Source organism: Columba livia, chromosome 2 (genome assembly GCF_036013475.1).
Source record: "Columba livia isolate bColLiv1 breed racing homer chromosome 2, bColLiv1.pat.W.v2, whole genome shotgun sequence".
NCBI classification, from domain to species: Eukaryota; Metazoa; Chordata; class Aves; order Columbiformes; family Columbidae; genus Columba; species Columba livia.
The window spans coordinates 68333616-68343892 of NC_088603.1; the positions used below are offsets into that span (position 1 = coordinate 68333616).

The 10277-nt window shown below is 39.9% G+C and overlaps 1 long non-coding RNA gene across 2 annotated transcripts in view; it reads right to left on the reverse strand.

The window, feature by feature from the left end:
- Positions 1-9529, reverse strand: part of LOC135578527 (uncharacterized) — a 73526-nt gene extending 63997 nt beyond the window's left edge. For both annotated transcript variants that reach the window (XR_010470247.1, XR_010470248.1), the window contains exon 1: positions 9406-9529. This is a non-coding gene — a long non-coding RNA (uncharacterized LOC135578527). The remainder of the gene's footprint in view (positions 1-9405) is intronic.
- Positions 9530-10277: the final 748 nt, after the last annotated feature.

The following is a 10277-nucleotide window of genomic DNA, read 5'->3' on the forward strand; positions in this document are numbered from 1 at the left end:
AGAAAGAATTCACCGAACATTAAGACTCAAATCTCTCAAGTCTTTTAGGTTCCTAACACCCACTAGCTTCAGAGTGACTTGGATATTTCAGTGCTTGCAGGAAAATACGTGTCAGAGAGATTTTCAGAAATTTTTCAACATGAACACAGACAGATGAGTACTGTTCAGGTAGGGAATTGCTCTATCTTAAGAGAATAGTTCTGATTTTCTGTGCTCACAAGTACAGTGGGTGTATGCAGACTACAGCAATGGAAAGCTGAATGAGATTTTATCTGATTTTTAATCTTTAAACATCAGGCAGCAACTACATATAACTAGCTTGGCTATTTGTGTGTGTACTCTCAGAGTTGCTGGTGGAGAAGCAAATAATTCCTCCTGATAGTGACATTTTTAGATATTAAAAAAATGCTTTATTTGGTGCTTGTTCACACATTGTGAGGCATCTCAGTAGGCATTAGAAGCACCTCAATAGTTACTATTTATTTAGCTGGCAAAGGTATTAATTACACTAGGCACAACAAACATATATGGAAAGAACAGCCCTACCCCAAAGACTGACAATTTAATGTCTAAACATTTCTGCCTTTGTGCTTTTTGGAACAGTAACATAAATGCTAGGATTGAACACGTACAATTTTATCTTTCACGGGAAGACTTTTAGACTTCCATATAAAATGCACTTTTGTTATTGGTGTTTTGCCTTACCTTAGAAGACTGTTTGGAGATCAAACAACACACCAGAGATGGAATAGTCTGTGTTTACAAGATGTTATGGTTTAACCTGGGCTAGCAATACAACCACGATAACCACTCACTCACCCTCTCCCCCTTCCCCCCCCCAGCAGGGGAGAGAATCAAAAGGGAATGGAGAAACTTGGATAAACACAGTTTAATAAAATAACAAAATACTAATACACTACTAGTAAAGATATAAATATCTATATACAAAAAATAGAAATGAAAGATATTCAAGGCAATTCCTCATGAACATGCTGAGCAACCAGTCCCAGGAAACAGCACATGGCCCCAACACCAATCCCAGAGAGAGAAGAGAGAAAAAAGGCAGAAGGGCTCAAAACAGCAAAAGGCCAAACTAAATGTCCTGAACAGAACTCCCCCAGCTTGAGTGAAAGTGCCCAAGAGCAAGGATGCCCTAGAGAGCAAGAGAAAACCAAAAAGCCTCACTCTCCTTATATATGAAGCATGATGCTAATGGGATGGAATACTCTTACTGATCAGTCTGGATGTCAGTCAAGCTCTGGCCCATTCATGCCCCCCCTCCTTGATGCCTCACACCTGTGGGCAGAGCTCAGAACCTCCTTGGCTCTCAGACCAGAGCAATTAAAAACATTAACTCTGTGCTGGGGTGGTATCTCTTGTTCTCAAACTAAGTCCAAATAATGACTGTGCCAGCTATGAAAAAGAAAGGTTTCTAACTGCATGAAGAAAATTAACTCATTTTCAGTCAAACCAGCACAAAAGAGCGTAACTCTCTGCAGTTTCTTCTCTCATCAGCTGGTTGAAGGTCTCTGGTCTGCATTGTAATGGCTAAGATAACACTATATGATTAAGAAAAAATCCACTAAGTCTGTGTTAAGCTGCAAACTGGTACTCCTGGGGTAACAGGCAGTGAAGTCTAAGCTTTTCCTTCTTCCCTCATCCTGCCTCTTCCCTCTCCTTTTAAGATGTACTCATGAAACACTTGTGGTGACTTGGGTGATGCTGTTGCTGTGCTCATGTGGTGCCATTGAAGTTGTGGTGTGAATAAGCGAGCCTGAGGGCGTGAAAAAGAGGTTCCTTGCTCACTAAAAAGAGTCCTAAAAGCTTCTTCCAGAGCCTGCTAGGCATGTTAAGGGAAAAAAGACATTGAGTGTTCACCTCCAGGGATATCCGTATGTAACAGGCTTCTTTCTCTTTGGGGCACTTATTTCTGGTAAGACATACTTATCCAGTTCTGACTTCTCTCAGCAGTACGGCATGTGCCTTTGGTCCCCCAAAATCCTTTTACTGTTCACTTTCTATGGTGAACAAGCTCTATGGAGCTCAGTCGGCTACTCTCACAAAAGGTCTTTATTTGCACAGAATAAACTGCTTCCCTCCTCTCTCATTTTCATATTCAGAGGATGATTAACTTGTCTGACTGCTTCTCTGACCGCACCGACCCTCATCTCTTTCAGGTGAACTGCCATAGCTGCTGTGTTAAAGTGGCTTGCTAACCCCATCAAAATAACTCGATTAGAGAAATGCGGTTAAAATGGCAAATGCAGAAGTGAGAGAGAACGTGTTTGGTGTGAATATGACATTACACATCAGAGGCCTACAAAAGACTGAGGTGATAATTGCCTGTCTGAAAAACTGGCAAATATTTTAATGCAGCCTGTGCCCTCACATGGCACTGTCTGCCTTGCTCGGTGACAAGTATTGCTCATTGATTTGTTTCGGCAATATTCCCTTGGCTCATTTCTTACAGTCATTTGCAACCTAGCTAATATGAGAAGGAAGGGACAGTTTATAACTGTAAGCACGAATTACCTTCAAGGAATAACTGGGTATTCTGTTAACCAAACTTGGTGGGCTCCTTTTATGCTTGCACAGTTCCTGAAAGCAGTTCAAATTGTTTTTAAAAGACCAACCGCCTTATTCTCCTTGAGCTGTGTTGATTTTTCTTATGTACCTCTGTGCTGCTTTTCAAGGCACTGTAAATGTCCCCAGGGTAATTGTGATATGATCAGAGGTGCATGATACTGAGCTCTTTCCCATTAATTATGTTTGAAAATCTGTGCTTAAAGTTCTGAAACTGCTTTCCTCTATACACGTGTGGTAACATGCGTTTTTGCCTGATGGGCAGCTTCAGAGGAATATCTTCACTCTTTGGAGCACATTAAATAGCACCCAGACCAAATATGTATCTTTAGACATAAAAAGCTATCTTGACTACATTAAATTGTCTAAGTATGGGGAAGGCAAAATAGTTTAAAAAGGGGGCTGAAATTACAATGACTCCTAGGGATAATACCCATTTTCTAATCAATTAAACAAACTATTCTGCTGTCTAAATCTTCACATTGCAAAGCACTGCTTGGGATAGGATTTAGTAGTATATATTTCATGTCACCCCAGAAAGGGTTTTGGTCATAGCCTTTTCAGTGGTTGCTGGTTTGAAGACACTGATCTAAGGCACCAGTTTTCACCTTTCCTGAATCCCATGGTTGTTTCTTCTTCTTTAGGTAGAACCTGTTCTGTCAGTTTGTATCATGTGTCCCTTATTATCAAAGTTTACTCCTCTATAAAAATTTCCAAGGTCTTGAATTCTTTATTTTTTCCTTTTTTTTTTAACTTCTTCCCTCTCAGAAAGAGAACGGACAAACTGAATATTTCTTACATAGTGTAGGACACGTAAGATGTCCCTTGATAGTGCAGAGGGAGATTACATTTTGTTGTATGTCTGCTTAGGATGGAAATCTTTTAAGTGGATGCATGTCTTATAGTCTGCAGTCACTTGGGACATTCCCTGAGCACAGTGCTGTGGGAAAAGAGCAAGGCAGGGATGTGTAATTTTCTCATGCTGGTTGGTCAGAAGTGTGTTAGCAGGACCACACGATGGTCAAATGCCGTTTTGATATGAAGACTGCACTGTGATGCAGGTAAGCAGATGCACATGGGTAACTAAGGGGAGTTTTTAGTTAAATACACTGAAAATGCTGATGGAGCAGAGCAGATAATTTTAAACTAAAATGTTAACTACTGAAAAATTAGATCAATCAAAAGTCTTTACAAATCACCACCAAACTCAAATTGTTTCAGCAAACCCCTCCCCTCATTTTGTTTCAAAAGAATGTTTTACTTAGACATGTAAAATGGTGAGGAAAAAACACAAATCTATTGGAAACATAAAACTAGAAGTCAAGTATAAGATTTTAAACATGAAACACTTTTCTGGGGAGTTGGAAAATGAAAAAAATACTTCAGTTCAACTTAAAATTCAGTTATTTTCCGCCTTTTCTCTTCAACCACAGTACAACTTTCTGCAGCAAAAGAGCAGAACTGAGCAGTTTGTGCTACTACAGTGTGAAAAGGTTTGAGGTAGCTTAAAACAGTTTATCTTAAGCACTGAAAGCAGTCTAATCATGTCAAAATGGAAGTCTGTTCCAGCTAATTTGCACTGCTTTCTTTTACCCAGCTTGACTTAAGTTAGCTTAGGTGTTTCTACATTACATTAAATTGCAGGCTGTTGAATAAATACTCCGCATCTGGTCAGGTGCCAATTGCTTTGGATCAGTTGATTTCAAGATCAAAAAGTGTTCTTCCTTTTTTTTTTTTTTTTTTTGGAGGGGGGTAATGAAACAGCCTCTTCCTTTCTCCTGCAAGAATTTGATCCGTTTCCAACAGTTTCCTTGTTCCTACTAGGACTAATTCTAATTAATTCTCCTTTTCATCTTAGCCAGTCAGTTCAATAGTCTGAGCACAGAGAGAGTACTTTATGAAATGTCTAACACATTTAGTTCCTTAAGTCTATTTCTTGAAGAACTACAAAAAGAAATGCTTTTCGTATCCAGTATTTTGGTTTACCTCCAGGTGAGCTATTTTGTAGGCTTGCACATATCTAACAGGCACTGCTTTAGCTCTTTCATTCTACTTGCCTTCCTTGTGGTCTGATATCTGTTACATATGAGTGATTAAATCAAACAGACAGAAAAAAAAAAAAAACAAACAAAAAGCCCAAGCAAACAAAACCACAACATTTTTTTTGTACTTCAAGTTAGAATAATATGAGAACAGAAGATGACAGAAGATTGATAAATGAGGTAACACCAGCTGTTAATAAAATCTCAAATGCAGCTCATGCCAGGGAAAACAATACAACTTTGTACATTTTGTGCATTACTTTCAGTGTTCTGAGGCATATTTCTAAGATTTACTGAAGCACCTCAAATGTGTGGCATGAACAAAGTTGCTTTCTGTAAGAGTCATTTATATAGGGAGACATTAATATGCATTTTGTGTGTTTGTTTTGGTCTCCAATTCTCCTTTGACTTCTGTGAGCCTTGACTTGGAAATTTATTTTCAATTTTCAAATTTCCTACCCTCAGATAAGTGGTGCTTCATGCTGTCATGTTTTATGATTAAGAACATAGTTGACAAAATGTATAAAAACCTCTCCAATGTTATTTAGTATCACAGAAATTGTGCACGAGAAAAAAAGCACACTGCAAGCAGTCTTGAGTGCCACCTCTTGTGGCACAAGTAAAGCAAATGATTGGGCAGACTGCTCTGCCAGGGTAAACATTGTCCATCCTGCGTCTTCTCTAAAGTTCCTCTGAACTGGCCTGCTCTATGGTAGAGTTTTCGTGACCCTGAGCAGAAGAAGCAGTGGTGAAGAGGCTTCAAGAAGCAGGCTGGTCTGGCCTCCTCACAAGATAATGTCAGCTATATGTGGGTCACCAGATTGGTCTAGAACTTCAGTACCTCCAACTAAGAAGATCTCAAGAGCTCCCAAATGAAGCTACTCCAGTGCTTCCATGGGTTGGTTCTAGGAAGTTTATTTTGCTAGTGCCTGACCTGAATCTTCCTACAGTTTAAACACATTCTTTCTTGTCCTGTCTGCCAAGAAAATAAAGATGCTACTTCTTTTGCAGCAGTCTGCTATGCACTTTGATTTTATCATGCTCCCTTTCCATCTTCTTATCTCAAGGATGAAGAACCTCAGGTTAGCCATTTTTTTTGCCCTGAGTCCTAAACTGTATTCATTCACTCAAGACTTCTTCCAGTTGCCACATGCTGTTTGAACTGCCCGCATTTGTGTCTGCAAATTCACATTAACATGTGGTAGAGACTTCCGATAGAAATAAGCCTCATCTGAAAAATACCTGCAGCTGAATGTAGAGTTTTGAGGAGCTCCAGTCTGAGTCTTTAGCTCTTTTTCTCTGGAAGCCATCTACACTTCCAGACATTGCTGGAGTGTTGATTTCTTCCTGCAGGTATCCCAACTCAGCCAAGCGTAGCCCAGGTGTTCAAAAAGAGAGCTCTTGCACTGTGGGACACTCTATTGTCCTTGAGATTGTTACTAGCTCTAACAACAGGATCCTTCCACCCTCCTTTTTGTCACAGAAATTTCAGGAAAATGTCAGAGAATTTGATTTTGTAATCCCCAAAGCGCACTGCTATGTATAATGTCTTTTGGAATACAGGGAATAGATTTCATTTTTGAAAGTTTAAGGTGTAAGTGGTTGACCCCTGGGAAATAAGCATACTGCTTCGCTTACTGCTTTAATGAAGGTTCTCTGCCAGAGAACCTGGGGTTCTTTATGGAGTTTGCTTTGCAATATTGACTTACTTACCTAGGCTTGCAAGGAGCTCATATCTTTCCCACAAAAGTCACATTAACTGCTTTGCTGCTGCCCAGCATGAGGTGGTACAGATGGTGCAATTTGCAGCAGCAAGACAGACTGGGGTGTGGCCAAGTAACTGGCTCTGCTTGCTGTTAGCCAGGAAAACTCAAAGACCTGCCACTCTTCTGCCTGCTTGATTCCACCTTCCTGAAGTGCACTACTTGTCCTTAGTTACAGATTCTGGCAGTCAGATCAATTCCTATAGATATACGTTATCCAGTGATACATTGCTATTGCAGATGAAAAATATACAGACCGAACTGAGCATGTATTTTACTCCTGCTCAATACTCTCGAACAAGATTGATGACTCCTGCAGCTTCCAGTCCTGCCTCTATAGAAATCAATATATTCATTGCCAATATGAACAGGAGTGGCTCTCTGTTTCGATAAAACACAACCCCCACAAATGTACATCCCTCTGTTCTTGCTTCCCAGCAGAGTCTTGATGCCCTTGCTGGCTGTCACACACACCTAAGTAAGGATGGACTTCGCACCCTCTGCAAGGGAGGAAAACACACACAGCTGCAAAGCTGTGGGCAGTAAGAGGTTCCAGCAGGCTGGAACAAGCAGTGTGCTGTGCTGTACCTGTTTGGGCACGGACTGAGCCCACCTAACTTACCTGTTAATTGCTTTGACCTTTTTGTTTACTTCCTGCTCAGGAATCATGGAATTTGCTGCACTAAAAATGACTTGTGGATTGCAGCATCGAGCAAACATTGACTTAACCTTTTCCATCTCTCTATGTCAATATTTTCAGTCTATTCATATGCATGTGCTATTGCACTGGATAAACCAGGATTGTGTTCAAAACTAATGCTCTTTTATTTATCTGGAGGTATTGTATTGTTCAGGCACACAAAGCACCCACATGAACCCACGTGAATGCCTTTTATAAAAAGGTTAACCCTTATCAAAGAACACATACCCACAGAGTGCCAAATCAGAACAGCTCCAATTTAGAAAGCTTTTCTGCTCCTTGTCAGTGCTCTCCTCCTCTCCCCATGCTCTTGCTCCATGACCTACTACCATCAGAGGAGGCAGCGGACAATCTCTGTTTCCTATCTGCAACAAGCCAGCAAGCATGAAGAGCAAGATACTTTGAGTTGTCTTCAAGACACAACCTTCACCCTTGGGCTGTACAACTAGATGATCGCTTGAAGGGCATCCTAAAATTGGCCATTAAGCATTCCAGGAATGCAAACACACAGCAGTGAGCGGTGCCATCGAAATTATTAAGATCAATAGAGTGTTCAGGCCCTTGCTGCAGCATTTTGTATATGTTATGTGATTGGTGAGCAGAATGAAAAATGAAAGCCATTTAGAAATATTTAATTTCGCATTTGAGATAACAAAACCAATTATTTTGTTGCTGATATCCAGCATCTCTCTTTATTCTGCTAAACTCTGCACTTCTAACTTATTACCTGATAGATATTACATTTCTCAAAGGGCCATTTTATAAAGTACTTCTGGGACTCTTGCATCTAAAGGGGACTTTATAGAAACAAACTTTGATCCAACTTGTTTGATGTAAAAGCCAGCCAAGCTAGGTAAAAGATGAAAAGCTGTTTATGCATTGGCTGCCTTTTTGAATAATATTTCCCTTAAAGTAGTCAAAGGTTCAACACAGTTCAAACTAATCGCAGTATTTATTTTTCATGGATGATAATTAGAATTTTTCCTATTTGTAAGTAACATGGTTCTCTCCTATGCAACATTTGTCAAATTAACCTTTAAATCCACTTCTAAACTGCCATTTTCTAACTATGGTAGGGTTTTTTGTTGTTTTTTGCTTGGTTGGTTTGTTGATTGGTTGTTGTGGTTGGTTGGTTGTTTTTAATGAGCTCGTATTCACTGTTACTTTATTTAACTTCTACAGCCCAGCAGACATACCCCTCTTCCCAAAGCCAAGGATGAGTGCGTGCCTAAGAGATTAAAAGAGAAAAATCTCTAAACAAATCCCCCTGTTTTCAAACTCCCAAATATGCAGAGTGGAAACCGCTGGAAGGGATGGGGGATGATTTTCCACAGAGCAAGTTTTGTTTTAACAAACGTACATGTTGGACTAAGCAGAAATGTGTATTTGGAGAGAATCATAGCTTTACCCTCTGTTCCCCTACCAAAAAAAGAGAACTCCTCGGTCGCATAGAGAGAAGCTGAATTTCCTTGTGTAATCAGACAATATGTATCTACACAGATGACAGCAAGCAGTACTTGTGACATGATTCATGTCCGCCCACCTGCAAATTAAATAGGCCTACCACCTTAAATAAGTGAAAATAGTTGATTTTTTTTAGCTGGTGTAGAAATTCATCATTCTCTTTTCTTGTCTGCTCCCAGAAAAGGAATGCAACTGATCTCTGCAGACTTTTGTTTAAAAAAATCTTTCTTACACATCATCAAAAGTATTTCATTCTGTGCACTTGTTTTGAGTATCGAAATGAAATTAGTTTAGGTCTGAAGGTCATAGGAGCTGCCTTGAGTGGAGATTTGGGTTCGGTTTATGAGTTCAAGGTTGCAGGATGGACAAACTAAACAGCATCTTAGAGTATTTTTGTGGATTCTCTGACCAAGCAAGAAGCATCTTTCACCGGTTCAAAACCAATTCTCATAGTCTTACTCAGCCAAAGCAGCATTTGGGACGCTGAAGTAGGACAGCTTTTGGTAAGGCTAACGCAAGTTGGAAAATGGAAGCTGAAACCAGGCACAAAAAGTGTGTCTTCGCTCAGACATCCAATTGAGGAAGGTTAAATACAGCTTCCCTTTGTTTAAAAAGTAAAACACATGAATCAACCCTTTTACTTAAATCTTCGAGCTTTCTCTGAGAAACTATATCCCTTTCAATGAGCCTCAGGCATTCCCACTTGACTCAGGTTAATGCATTTGGTCTCTATAGAAACAGCAGCAGATCCCACATGTAACTTGGAAAGGTCACCTCACTTTTGTACAAAAGCTCACATTGTCTCTTCCCTCTGTTCTGCAAAACAGCAGTAAAAGAAAGCAAAATGCAATACACTGTACTCATCCAATGTCTCAGAGCTCTTCTCCTCTCGCAGACGCTGATGAACGACCAGGCCCTTCAGTGCTTGCGCTTGCTGACCATCATAGGTCAAAAGGAAACACGAGCTTTTAAATACAAGCTAACTAATACCATTGAATTGGCAGGAAATTCAAACTGCCCTAAACTGTGTGGGAGCCAGCAAAGCTAATGAGCTGTACCATTTCCAAATGTGATCTTGGTAATACCATCCAAGAGCTTGTGTACGTACAGAATTGTGCAGGTTTTCCTTAAAGCATAATTCAAAACAGATTTAATTAAACAAGAGAGAAAATAATATGGAAACTTAAATAGATATCAAGCAAGCTTCTGTCAATTTGATTAAGGGAGCAGTTTAAATTAAACCACAATAATCCTCCTTTAAACAGAGCAGAGCTGTCTCTTGTCCAGGGTTTTCTAGTGCTTTAGCTGTTCTTGCTTTAAAAAAGCAATTGAAGTTAAAAGCAGCCTGCAAGTCAGTTCCCAACCTCACCATCACTTCCGTTCATATAAATGGAGAAAGTTTTGGGGATATGGCAATCAGTGAGTTGCAGAGAACTGGCAGAGTGTTTGAAGGTAACAAGAAATCTGCCCATAAAGAAAAAGAGCCTTTTCATAGGAAAAAGGAGTACAAGAAAGAAAAAAATTCCTGAATTTCCCATGTGATTCGAGTGTACTTTTTAATGTGTTTAAATGTTCATTTACGCAACCTTTAGTGTGAGGAGTATTGTTCTTTGGGGAAGAAATGTAGGTGAGAGAGCTCAGCCTTACATGCAGAGACATTTCACAAACAAGTCCTATGCAAGCAAAGTGGCGATTAGTCAGGAAGGTAACTCTGGGCCATGGCTG